Source organism: Pleurodeles waltl, chromosome 10 (assembly GCF_031143425.1).
Source record: "Pleurodeles waltl isolate 20211129_DDA chromosome 10, aPleWal1.hap1.20221129, whole genome shotgun sequence".
In the NCBI taxonomy this organism is placed as follows: domain Eukaryota; kingdom Metazoa; phylum Chordata; class Amphibia; order Caudata; family Salamandridae; genus Pleurodeles; species Pleurodeles waltl.
Genome location: NC_090449.1, coordinates 325,878,301 through 325,891,341, shown reverse-complemented (window position 1 = coordinate 325,891,341; position 13,041 = coordinate 325,878,301). Strand labels below are relative to the sequence as shown.

General features: G+C 48.8%; 8 non-coding genes across 8 annotated transcripts; all 8 read left to right on the top strand.

Moving 5' to 3' along the window:
- The first annotated feature begins 1,263 nt into the window (after positions 1–1,263).
- Positions 1,264–1,336, top strand: TRNAV-CAC (transfer RNA valine (anticodon CAC)). The gene has a single exon. It is a non-coding gene; the product is annotated as a tRNA-Val (tRNA).
- A 307-nt stretch (positions 1,337–1,643) lies between these two features.
- TRNAL-CAA (transfer RNA leucine (anticodon CAA)) lies at positions 1,644–1,755 on the top strand. Its single transcript has 2 exons — positions 1,644–1,681; positions 1,710–1,755. It is a non-coding gene; the product is annotated as a tRNA-Leu (tRNA).
- A 2,631-nt stretch (positions 1,756–4,386) lies between these two features.
- On the top strand, positions 4,387–4,458 carry TRNAP-AGG (transfer RNA proline (anticodon AGG)). The gene has a single exon. It is a non-coding gene; the product is annotated as a tRNA-Pro (tRNA).
- A 3,512-nt stretch (positions 4,459–7,970) lies between these two features.
- TRNAP-AGG (transfer RNA proline (anticodon AGG)) lies at positions 7,971–8,042 on the top strand. The gene has a single exon. It is a non-coding gene; the product is annotated as a tRNA-Pro (tRNA).
- Positions 8,043–8,430: 388 nt separating this feature from the next.
- TRNAV-CAC (transfer RNA valine (anticodon CAC)) lies at positions 8,431–8,503 on the top strand. The gene has a single exon. It is a non-coding gene; the product is annotated as a tRNA-Val (tRNA).
- A 3,050-nt stretch (positions 8,504–11,553) lies between these two features.
- Positions 11,554–11,625, top strand: TRNAP-AGG (transfer RNA proline (anticodon AGG)). Its single transcript has one exon. It is a non-coding gene; the product is annotated as a tRNA-Pro (tRNA).
- A 388-nt stretch (positions 11,626–12,013) lies between these two features.
- On the top strand, positions 12,014–12,086 carry TRNAV-CAC (transfer RNA valine (anticodon CAC)). The gene has a single exon. It is a non-coding gene; the product is annotated as a tRNA-Val (tRNA).
- Positions 12,087–12,393: 307 nt separating this feature from the next.
- On the top strand, positions 12,394–12,505 carry TRNAL-CAA (transfer RNA leucine (anticodon CAA)). Its single transcript has 2 exons — positions 12,394–12,431; positions 12,460–12,505. It is a non-coding gene; the product is annotated as a tRNA-Leu (tRNA).
- The last annotated feature ends 536 nt before the right edge of the window (positions 12,506–13,041 follow it).

Here is a 13,041-nt window from a genome sequence, read left to right as displayed (position 1 = left end):
GAGCATCACTTTTAGTGACGCCCCGGTGGCACTACGCACTGCGCGGTATTTACAAGATGGCGTTCAGCCACTTTTTGTGGCTTAACACCACCTTGTAAATACGGCCCCTTAGCACGCAGCGCGTTCCCTGGAAGGGGCGTGCAATGGGTGTTGTTGGGAGTGTGCCACAGCAACACCATAGCATTTTGATGCTGCTCCAGATTTAGGAGTTGGCGTAAATCTGCGTCAGCACCAAAATCCAACGCCATCCCAGGGGTGTCGTTAGAGTGGCGCACTGAGGAGAAATGTTTTCATTTCTCCTTGTTTTTGCTCTTTCTATGTGTGATGCATTCTGCAGCACACATAGAAGTAAGAGCAAATCACCATTGAAGATTTTTTTTTGGGGCAGGAAGGTGTCCCTTCCTGCACAAAAACAATTTCCCCCTCAACGCAGTCATCGTTGTACCATGGTGCAAGAACGGCTGCGTTGGCGCTCAGCAGCTAATTTAGAGCTGGCGCAGGGGGAAGCACAGGGGTGCGCTGTATTCTACTAAATACGGCGCTTCCCTGCATTTTGAAAATGACGGCGCGTGGGGCTTGCAAATTTGGCACAGCGTCGCGCTTAGTCATTTTCTTGTAAATCTGGGCCAAAATGTCTAAAGGATAGAGGCTTTTTATGTCATGTTCGATGAAGACCATGCAAATGACTCTAGTCGTACTGCAGAAGAGAGCACCATGTGCAGTTTCTTGCTTTGGGATGTAGTCTCCCACTCTCTGTCACCAACCCTCAGAGCAGGGTCGGAGCCGTCGCATTTCTGTGCCCAGGCTCGTTGGTCTAGGGGTATGATTCTCGCTTAGGGTGCGAGAGGTCCCAGGTTCAAATCCAGGACGAGCCCATTTTAGCGGAAAACAATCAAATCCTGCTCAAAATACACAACCCCTCAACATTTCTCATTCCACTCGAAGCATTGTTGCGCAAAACATATTTTTTGCCTCAGGCGAAAAATGGATTACAATGCCTTGGCTTCCTTCCTGCTTGCTCTCAGTGCGCCCTGTGTGATGATTTCACAGGCTCTCCTTCCTGGCATTTAGGCATCAGATATTTGTCTGTCTCTGCCCGCAGCTGTGGGATTTTTCAGGACGTCTGAGTGTATGCATGCTGGCTGACACCGCTGCAATTTTCACACTTACCCCTCGCATTCCGAGCAACTGCTGATAAAGTATAGAGGAAATCGTGCAAACATATGAGGGGAACTGTGCTCCTTCAGTCAAACCAGCAAGCTTGTTTCTGTAGTGTAGTGGTTATCACGTTTGCCTCACATGCGAAAGGTCCCCGGTTCGAGACCGGGCAGAAACACTTGGCAGCAGCAGCTTTTGTGTTTGCTCCCTAAAACCTCAGTCTCTCTCAATGCACACTTAGACAGAAATGACCTTTAAAAACTTGTGACCTGTGTAAAACGTGCTTTACTATTGCAGGACGCTAAAAAGTTATCTGCATCCCTCGGTGGTCGTGCATGTGCATTGTTTCTTGTTCTGTTTTTTTTTTTTTTTCTTGGCCATGTTATATTGTGGGGCCTTTAAAGCTGTGACTTTGATAGGAACATTGCAAGCGGCAAAATCAACAAGTGCAGACTGAAGAGTCCGACCTGCACACTGTTTTGGCTGTCAGGATGGCCGAGTGGTCTAAGGCGCCAGACTCAAGAGAGCTTGATCTTCAGTGAAGCTGAGCCTTCTGGTCTCTTCATGGAGGCGTGGGTTCAAATCCCACTTCTGACAGGTGTATTTTCTTCCCTTAAATCTTGCTCTGCTTGCAGAGCCAGCTCCTCACACCACTATCTTTGGAAGCTGCTGTGGCATGTGAGGAGAAATCCACCAACCCATCGGCTGGGCCCTCAATCAAAATTCTGTGTATTACTGGAAGGGGCGTCTCAGGCACACCTTCTGTTAGAGCTGCACTTTATGACAGTAACTACCATGCTGGTTTCTACTTAAGCAGTTGATTCTATCGTTTGAAGTGAGGCTCTCCTGCCACCTTTTGGGCAAAGAAGACACTGCCCCTGCAACAACACAGGCAGACAAGCTCAAACTAGGTTTCTTGGTTAGGTGGGCGGAGCATATTGGCAATGGTGCCTCCTCGTGACTTGCAATTTACATGAAGAAGACAGAGAGGCAGCTGGGAGTAGGCAGTACCCATGAACCCCTGAACACTGTCTTGCGACTAGCACACAATTCTGAAATGAGGCGGGGGAAAGGAGGTGATTTCCCCATCAAGGGCCATTCCGGGAAATCAGCCACCCTGCGTCTCCCAGGTGAGTGTTTCAGGCCTATGAGCCACTAATATAAATCTTGCCTGATCGAGCCTGATTGAGCGCTGATCAAGCAAGTGTGCTTGAATCCAAGAGGCATGCTCCTCTGGTTCAAGAGCTAGCAGGCCCTTCAGTGCTTCTGGTTGGGAAGTCTAAGGTGCAAGGGTCCATGACTTGCAGCGGGTTACAACTACCAGAAAGGGTCTGCTTTTCACATCAGTGCCCTAGTTCAGCTCACTGGCACAGGGCATTTTGACTACCTCTTGCCTTGCTAGAGACAAACAAAAAATCCTTGACAGAAAACATCAATTGCTATGGCACGCTTAGAGAGAGAGAGCCCCCAAATGGCCCTGCTTTTCGGAAAGACGCTTCAGAAGATGTTTCAAATGACTATGCAGCGGCAGTCTAGTTGGTATAGGGGTATGATTCTCGCTTCGGGTGTGAGAGGACCTCGCTTCAAATCCCAGACAAACCCCTACCTTTATAGGTTCAGTCTGTGTTTTAAACAGGAGTATTTCTGCTTTTCACTCTTGTAAGATGTCATGTTGCAATGCAATACATGCTTTATACTGGCGTCGAGACGGTTCAGCATCATGAAGGTATGCGAGATTTCTTTGCAACTGCTTTTCTGTGCTGGAGCAGCAGTGCTCGTAGGAACATTAAATGCACAGTGCTTCTCCATGGTAATTTCGGGTCCAGTTCTGAAATCACCTCTTGGAATGAAAGTGATCCCAGTTCCTTTCTTCCAAGGGAAGAGATCGTGTTCCGGAAGGCTCAGCTTTGAGCGTCATGAACATTGGCCCTCATCCTTGCATCCCAGTCCAATGCATAGCCACATAAAGCAAGCAGGTGTGTCTGTTTCCATAGTGTGGTGGTTCCAGTACAATGCATAGCCACATGAAGCAAGCCGGCAAGTGTGTCTGTTTGTCTAGTGTAGTGGTTATCATGCGCACCTCACATGCGAAAGGTCCCTGGTTCTAGTCGCTGGGCTTTTTCACAATATTTGCATTTCCTGCCTCACCTGACAGGCAAGCTGAGATAAAAGAGACTGTGTCTATCCCTCACCATCGTGAGGCACTACGCTCCTGGGGCATCTGTCACAGCTCACCAAGAGGAGTTGCGCCAGCTTACGGCAGTCAGTTGCTCACTGTTTGACCTTTGCAATGAAGCCTGAGCCTACAGCATTCAAGCCAGCCAAGGAAGGAAGGTACGAGAGCGAAAATAGCTTTCCTGCCCTCACCAAGAACACACACCTTGAGCAAATAAAGTGCCAGACTTACAAGGCCCTATCGCCACCGGAGCATCACTTTTAGTGACGCCCCGGTGGCACTACGCACTGCGCGGTATTTACAAGATGGCGTTCAGCCACTTTTTGTGGCTTAACACCACCTTGTAAATACGGCCCCTTAGCACGCAGCGCGTTCCCTGGAAGGGGCGTGCAATGGGTGTTGTTGGGAGTGTGCCACAGCAACACCATAGCATTTTGATGCTGCTCCAGATTTAGGAGTTGGCGTAAATCTGCGTCAGCACCAAAATCCAACGCCATCCCAGGGGTGTCGTTAGAGTGGCGCACTGAGGAGAAATGTTTTCATTTCTCCTTGTTTTTGCTCTTTCTATGTGTGATGCATTCTGCAGCACACATAGAAGTAAGAGCAAATCACCATTGAAGATTTTTTTTTGGGGCAGGAAGGTGTCCCTTCCTGCACAAAAACAATTTCCCCCTCAACGCAGTCATCGTTGTACCATGGTGCAAGAACGGCTGCGTTGGCGCTCAGCAGCTAATTTAGAGCTGGCGCAGGGGGAAGCACAGGGGTGCGCTGTATTCTACTAAATACGGCGCTTCCCTGCATTTTGAAAATGACGGCGCGTGGGGCTTGCAAATTTGGCACAGCGTCGCGCTTAGTCATTTTCTTGTAAATCTGGGCCAAAATGTCTAAAGGATAGAGGCTTTTTATGTCATGTTCGATGAAGACCATGCAAATGACTCTAGTCGTACTGCAGAAGAGAGCACCATGTGCAGTTTCTTGCTTTGGGATGTAGTCTCCCACTCTCTGTCACCAACCCTCCGAGCAGGGTCGGAGCCGTTGCATTTCTGTTCCCAGGCTCGTTGGTCTAGGGGTATGATTCTCGCTTAGGGTGCGAGAGGTCCCAGGTTCAAATCCCGGACGAGCCCATTTTAGCGGAAAACAATCAAATCCTGCTCAAAATACACAACCCCTCAACATTTCTCATTCCACTCGAAGCATTGTTGCGCAAAACATATTTTTTGCCTCAGGCGAAAAATGGATTACAATGCCTTGGCTTCCTTCCTGCTTGCTCTCAGTGCGCCCTGTGTGATGATTTCACAGGCTCTCCTTCCTGGCATTTAGGCATCAGATATTTGTCTGTCTCTGCCCGCAGCTGTGGGATTTTTCAGGACGTCTGAGTGTATGCATGCTGGCTGACACCGCTGCAATTTTCACACTTACCCCTCGCATTCCGAGCAACTGCTGATAAAGTATAGAGGAAATCGTGCAAACATATGAGGGGAACTGTGCTCCTTCAGTCAAACCAGCAAGCTTGTTTCTGTAGTGTAGTGGTTATCACGCTCGCCTCACACGCGAAAGGTCCCCGGTTCGAGACTGGGCAGAAACACTTGGCAGCAGCAGCTTTTGTGTTTGCTCCCTAAAACCTCAGTCTCTCTCAATGCACACTTAGACAGAAATGACCTTTAAAAACTTGTGACCTGTGTAAAACGTGCTTTACTATTGCAGGACGCTAAAAAGTTATCTGCATCCCTCGGTGGTCGTGCATGTGCATTGTTTCTTGTTCTGTTTTTTCTTTTTTTTTCTTGGCCATGTTATATTGTGGGGCCTTTAAAGCTGTGACTTTGATAGGAACATTGCAAGCGGCAAAATCAACAAGGGCAGACTGAAGAGTCCGACCTGCACACTGTTTTGGCTGTCAGGATGGCCGAGTGGTCTAAGGCGCCAGACTCAAGAGAGCTTGATCTTCAGTGAAGCTGAGCCTTCTGGTCTCTTCATGGAGGCGTGGTTTCAAATCCCACTTCTGACAGGTGTATTTTCTTCCCTTAAATCTTGCTCTGCTTGCAGAGCCAGCTCCTCACACCACTATCTTTGGAAGCTGCTGTGGCATGTGAGGAGAAATCCACCAACCCATCGGCTGGGCCCTCAATCAAAATTCTGTGTATTACTGGAAGGGGCGTCTCAGGCACACCTTCTGTTAGAGCTGCACTTTATGACAGTAACTACCATGCTGGTTTCTACTTAAGCAGTTGATTCTATCGTTTGAAGTGAGGCTCTCCTGCCACCTTTTGGGCAAAGAAGACACTGCCCCTGCAACAACACAGGCAGACAAGCTCAAACTAGGTTTCTTGGTTAGGTGGGCGGAGCATATTGGCAATGGTGCCTCCTCGTGACTTGCAATTTACATGAAGAAGACAGAGAGGCAGCTGGGAGTAGGCAGTACCCATGAACCCCTGAACACTGTCTTGCGACTAGCACACAATTCTGAAATGAGGCGGGGGAAAGGAGGTGATTTCCCCATCAAGGGCCATTCCGGGAAATCAGCCACCCTGCGTCTCCCAGGTGAGTGTTTCAGGCCTATGAGCCACTAATATAAATCTCGCCTGATCGAGCCTGATTGAGCGCTGATCAAGCAAGTGTGCTTGAATCCAAGAGGCATGCTCCTCTGCCTCAAGAGCTAGCAGGCCCTTCAGTGCTTCTGGTTGGGAAGTCTAAGGTGCAAGGGTCCATGACTTGCAGCGGGTTACAACTACCAGAAAGGGTCTGCTTTTCACATCAGTGCCCTAGTTCAGCTCACTGGCACAGGGCATTTTGACTACCTCTTGCCTTGCTAGAGACAAACAAAAAATCCTTGACAGAAAACATCAATTGCTATGGCACGCTTAGAGAGAGAGAGCCTCCAAATGGCCCTGCTTTTCGGAAAGACGCTTCAGAAGATGTTTCAAATGACTATGCAGCGGCAGTCTAGTTGGTATAGGGGTATGATTCTCGCTTCGGGTGTGAGAGGACCTCGGTTCAAATCCCAGACAAACCCCTACCTTTATAGGTTCAGTCTGTGTTTTAAACAGGAGTATTTCTGCTTTTCACTCTTGTAAGATGTCATGTTGCAATGCAATACATGCTTTATACTGGCGTCGAGACGGTTCAGCATCATGAAGGTATGCGAGATTTCTTTGCAACTGCTTTTCTGTGCTGGAGCAGCAGTGCTCGTAGGAACATTAAATGCACAGTGCTTCTCCATGGTAATTTCGGGTCCAGTTCTGAAATCACCTCTTGGAATGAAAGTGATCCCAGTTCCTTTCTTCCAAGGGAAGAGATCGTGTTCCGGAAGGCTCAGCTTTGAGCGTCATGAACATTGGCCCTCATCCTTGCATCCCAGTCCAATGCATAGCCACATAAAGCAAGCAGGTGTGTCTGTTTCCATAGTGTGGTGGTTCCAGTACAATGCATAGCCACATGAAGCAAGCCGGCAAGTGTGTCTGTTTGTCTAGTGTAGTGGTTATCATGCGCACCTCACATGCGAAAGGTCCCTGGTTCTAGTCGCTGGGCTTTTTCACAGTATTTGCATTTCCTGCCTCACCTGACAGGCAAGCTGAGATAAAAGAGACTGTGTCTATCCCTCACCATCGTGAGGTACTACGCTCCTGGGGCATCTGTCACAGCTCACCAAGAGGAGTTGCGCCAGCTTACGGCAGTCAGTTGCTCACTGTTTGACCTTTGCAATGAAGCCTGAGCCTACAGCATTCAAGCCAGCCAAGGAAGGAAGGTACGAGAGCGAAAATAGCTTTCCTGCCCTCACCAAGAACACACACCTTGAGCAAATAAAGTGCCAGACTTACAAGGCCCTATCGCCACCGGAGCATCACTTTTAGTGACGCCCCGGTGGCACTACGCACTGCGCGGTATTTACAAGATGGCGTTCAGCCACTTTTTGTGGCCTAACACCACCTTGTAAATACGGCCCCTTAGCACGCAGCGCGTTCCCTGGAAGGGGCGTGCAATGGGTGTTGTTGGGAGTGTGCCACAGCAACACCATAGCATTTTGATGCTGCTCCAGATTTAGGAGTTGGCGTAAATCTGCGTCAGCGCCAAAATCCAACGCCATCCCAGGGGTGTCGTTAGAGTGGCACACTGAGGAGAAATGTTTTCATTTCTCCTTGTTTTTGCTCTTTCTATGTGTGATGCATTCTGCAGCACACATAGAAGTAAGAGCAAATCACCATTGAAGATTTTTTTTTTGGGCAGGAAGGTGTCCCTTCCTGCACAAAAACAATTTCCCCCTCAACGCAGTCATCCTTGTACCATGGTGCAAGAACGGCTGCGTTGGCGCTCAGCAGCTAATTTAGAGCTGGCGCAGGGGGAAGCACAGGGGTGCGCTGTATTCTACTAAATACGGCGCTTCCCTGCATTTTGAAAATGACGGCGCGTGGGGCTTGCAAATTTGGCACAGCGTCGCGCTTAGTCATTTTCTTGTAAATCTGGGCCAAAATGTCTAAAGGATAGAGGCTTTTTATGTCATGTTCGATGAAGACCATGCAAATGACTCTAGTCGTACTGCAGAAGAGAGCACCATGTGCAGTTTCTTGCTTTGGGATGTAGTCTCCCACTCTCTGTCACCAACCCTCCGAGCAGGGTCGGAGCCGTTGCATTTCTGTGCCCAGGCTCGTTGGTCTAGGGGTATGATTCTCGCTTAGGGTGCGAGAGGTCCCAGGTTCAAATCCCGGACGAGCCCATTTTAGCGGAAAACAATCAAATCCTGCTCAAAATACACAACCCCTCAACATTTCTCATTCCACTCGAAGCATTGTTGCGCAAAACATATTTTTTGCCTCAGGCGAAAAATGGATTACAATGCCTTGGCTTCCTTCCTGCTTGCTCTCAGTGCGCCCTGTGTGATGATTTCACAGGCTCTCCTTCCTGGCATTTAGGCATCAGATATTTGTCTGTCTCTGCCCGCAGCTGTGGGATTTTTCAGGACGTCTGAGTGTATGCATGCTGGCTGACACCGCTGCAATTTTCACACTTACCCCTCGCATTCCAAGCAACTGCTGATAAAGTATAGAGGAAATCGTGCAAACATATGAGGGGAACTGTGCTCCTTCAGTCAAACCAGCAAGCTTGTTTCTGTAGTGTAGTGGTTATCACGTTCGCCTCACACGCGAAAGGTCCCCGGTTCGAGACCGGGCAGAAACACTTGGCAGCAGTAGCTTTTGTGTTTGCTCCCTAAAACCTCAGTCTCTCTCAATGCACACTTAGACAGAAATGACCTTTAAAAACTTGTGACCTGTGTAAAACATGCTTTACTATTGCAGGACGCTAAAAAGTTATCTGCATCCCTCGGTGGTCGTGCATGTGCATTGTTTCTTGTTCTGTTTTTTTTTTTTTTTCTTGGCCATGTTATATTGTGGGGCCTTTAAAGCTGTGACTTTGATAGGAACATTGCAAGCGGCAAAATCAACAAGTGCAGACTGAAGAGTCCGACCTGCACACTATTTTGGCTGTCAGGATGGCCGAGTGGTCTAAGGCGCCAGACTCTAGAGAGCTTGATCTTCAGTGAAGCTGAGCCTTCTGGTCTCTTCATGGAGGCGTGGGTTCAAATCCCACTTCTGACAGGTGTATTTTCTTCCCTTAAATCTTGCTCTGCTTGCAGAGCCAGCTCCTCACACCACTATCTTTGGAAGCTGCTGTGGCATGTGAGGAGAAATCCACCAACCCATCGGCTGGGCCCTCAATCAAAATTCTGTGTATTACTGGAAGGGGCGTCTCAGGCACACCTTCTGTTAGAGCTGCACTTTATGACAGTAACTACCATGCTGGTTTCTACTTAAGCAGTTGATTCTATCGTTTGAAGTGAGGCTCTCCTGCCACCTTTTGGGCAAAGAAGACACTGCCCCTGCAACAACACAGGCAGACAAGCTCAAACTAGGTTTCTTGGTTAGGTGGGCGGAGCATATTGGCAATGGTGCCTCCTCGTGACTTGCAATTTACATGAAGAAGACAGAGAGGCAGCTGGGAGTAGGCAGTACCCATGAACCCCTGAACACTGTCTTGCGACTAGCACACAATTCTGAAATGAGGCGGGGGAAAGGAGGTGATTTCCCCATCAAGGGCCATTCCGGGAAATCAGCCACCCTGCGTCTCCCAGGTGAGTGTTTCAGGCCTATGAGCCACTAATATAAATCTCGCCTGATCGAGCCTGATTGAGCGCTGATCAAGCAAGTGTGCTTGAATCCAAGAGGCATGCTCCTCTGGCTCAAGAGCTAGCAGGCCCTTCAGTGCTTCTGGTTGGGAAGTCTAAGGTGCAAGGGTCCATGACTTGCAGCGGGTTACAACTACCAGAAAGGGTCTGCTTTTCACATCAGTGCCCTAGTTCAGCTCACTGGCACAGGGCATTTTGACTACCTCTTGCCTTGCTAGAGACAAACAAAAAATCCTTGACAGAAAACATCAATTGCTATGGCACGCTTAGAGAGAGAGAGCCTCCAAATGGCCCTGCTTTTCGGAAAGACGCTTCAGAAGATGTTTCAAATGACTATGCAGCGGCAGTCTAGTTGGTATAGGGGTATGATTCTCGCTTCGGGTGTGAGAGGACCTCGGTTCAAATCCCAGACAAACCCCTACCTTTATAGGTTCAGTCTGTGTTTTAAACAGGAGTATTTCTGCTTTTCACTCTTGTAAGATGTCATGTTGCAATGCAATACATGCTTTATACTGGCGTCGAGACGGTTCAGCATCATGAAGGTATGCGAGATTTCTTTGCAACTGCTTTTCTGTGCTGGAGCAGCAGTGCTCGTAGGAACATTAAATGCACAGTGCTTCTCCATGGTAATTTCGGGTCCAGTTCTGAAATCACCTCTTGGAATGAAAGTGATCCCAGTTCCTTTCTTCCAAGGGAAGAGATCGTGTTCCGGAAGGCTCAGCTTTGAGCGTCATGAACATTGGCCCTCATCCTTGCATCCCAGTCCAATGCATAGCCACATAAAGCAAGCAGGTGTGTCTGTTTCCATAGTGTGGTGGTTCCAGTACAATGAATAGCCACATGAAGCAAGCCGGCAAGTGTGTCTGTTTGTCTAGTGTAGTGGTTATCATGCGCACCTCACATGCGAAAGGTCCCTGGTTCTAGTCGCTGGGCTTTTTCACAGTATTTGCATTTCCTGCCTCACCTGACAGGCAAGCTGAGATAAAAGAGACTGTGTCTATCCCTCACCATCGTGAGGTACTACGCTCCTGGGGCATCTGTCACAGCTCACCAAGAGGAGTTGCGCCAGCTTACGGCAGTCAGTTGCTCACTGTTTGACCTTTGCAATGAAGCCTGAGCCTACAGCATTCAAGCCAGCCAAGGAAGGAAGGTACGAGAGCGAAAATAGCTTTCCTGCCCTCACCAAGAACACACACCTTGAGCAAATAAAGTGCCAGACTTACAAGGCCCTATCGCCACCGGAGCATCACTTTTAGTGACGCCCCGGTGGCACTACGCACTGCGCGGTATTTACAAGATGGCGTTCAGCCACTTTTTGTGGCCTAACACCACCTTGTAAATACGGCCCCTTAGCACGCAGCGCGTTCCCTGGAAGGGGCGTGCAATGGGTGTTGTTGGGAGTGTGCCACAGCAACACCATAGCATTTTGATGCTGCTCCAGATTTAGGAGTTGGCGTAAATCTGCGTCAGCGCCAAAATCCAACGCCATCCCAGGGGTGTCGTTAGAGTGGCACACTGAGGAGAAATGTTTTCATTTCTCCTTGTTTTTGCTCTTTCTATGTGTGATGCATTCTGCAGCACACATAGAAGTAAGAGCAAATCACCATTGAAGATTTTTTTTTTGGGCAGGAAGGTGTCCCTTCCTGCACAAAAACAATTTCCCCCTCAACGCAGTCATCCTTGTACCATGGTGCAAGAACGGCTGCGTTGGCGCTCAGCAGCTAATTTAGAGCTGGCGCAGGGGGAAGCACAGGGGTGCGCTGTATTCTACTAAATACGGCGCTTCCCTGCATTTTGAAAATGACGGCGCGTGGGGCTTGCAAATTTGGCACAGCGTCGCGCTTAGTCATTTTCTTGTAAATCTGGGCCAAAATATCTAAAGGATAGAGGCTTTTTATGTCATGTTCGATGAAGACCATGCAAATGACTCGCGTCGTACTGCAGAAGAGAGCACCATGTGCAGTTTCTTGCTTTGGGATGTAGTCTCCCACTCTCTGTCACCAACCCTCCGAGCAGGGTCGGAGCCGTTGCATTTCTGTTCCCAGGCTCGTTGGTCTAGGGGTATGATTCTCGCTTAGGGTGCGAGAGGTCCCAGGTTCAAATCCCGGACGAGCCCATTTTAGCGGAAAACAATCAAATCCTGCTCAAAATACACAACCCATCAACATTTCTCATTCCACTCGAAGCATTGTTGCGCAAAACATATTTTTTGCCTCAGGCGATAAATGGATTACAATGCCTTGGCTTCCTTCCTGCTTGCTCTCAGTGCGCCCTGTGTGATGATTTCACAGGCTCTCCTTCCTGGCATTTAGGCATCAGATATTTGTCTGTCTCTGCCCGCAGCTGTGGGATTTTTCAGGACGTCTGAGTGTATGCATGCTGGCTGACACCGCTGCAATTTTCACACTTACCCCTCGCATTCCAAGCAACTGCTGATAAAGTATAGAGGAAATCGTGCAAACATATGAGGGGAACTGTGCTCCTTCAGTCAAACCAGCAAGCTTGTTTCTGTAGTGTAGTGGTTATCACGTTCGCCTCACACGCGAAAGGTCCCCGGTTCGAGACTGGGCAGAAACACTTGGCAGCAGCAGCTTTTGTGTTTGCTCCCTAAAACCTCAGTCTCTCTCAATGCACACTTAGACAGAAATGACCTTTAAAAACTTGTGACCTGTGTAAAACATGCTTTACTATTGCAGGACGCTAAAAAGTTATCTGCATCCCTCGGTGGTCGTGCATGTGCATTGTTTCTTGTTCTGTTTTTTTTTTTTTTTCTTGGCCATGTTATATTGTGGGGCCTTTAAAGCTGTGACTTTGATAGGAACATTGCAAGCGGCAAAATCAACAAGTGCAGACTGAAGAGTCCGACCTGCACACTGTTTTGGCTGTCAGGATGGCCGAGTGGTCTAAGGCGCCAGACTCAAGAGAGCTTGATCTTCAGTGAAGCTGAGCCTTCTGGTCTCTTCATGGAGGCGTGGGTTCAAATCCCACTTCTGACAGGTGTATTTTCTTCCCTTAAATCTTGCTCTGCTTGCAGAGCCAGCTCCTCACACCACTATCTTTGGAAGCTGCTGTGGCATGTGAGGAGAAATCCACCAACCCATCGGCGGGGCCCTCAATCAAAATTCTGTGTATTACTGGAAGGGGCGTCTCAGGCACACCTTCTGTTAGAGCTGCACTTTATGACAGTAACTACCATGCTGGTTTCTACTTAAGCAGTTGATTCTATCGTTTGAAGTGAGGCTCTCCTGCCACCTTTTGGGCAAAGAAGACACTGCCCCTGCAACAACACAGGCAGACAAGCTCAAACTAGGTTTCTTGGTTAGGTGGGCGGAGCATATTGGCAATGGTGCCTCCTCGTGACTTGCAATTTACATGAAGAAGACAGAGAGGCAGCTGGGAGTAGGCAGTACCCATGAACCCCTGAACACTGTCTTGCGACTAGCACACAATTCTGAAATGAGGCGGGGGAAAGGAGGTGATTTCCCCATCAAGGGCCATTCCGGGAAATCAGCCACCCTGCGTCTCCCAGGTG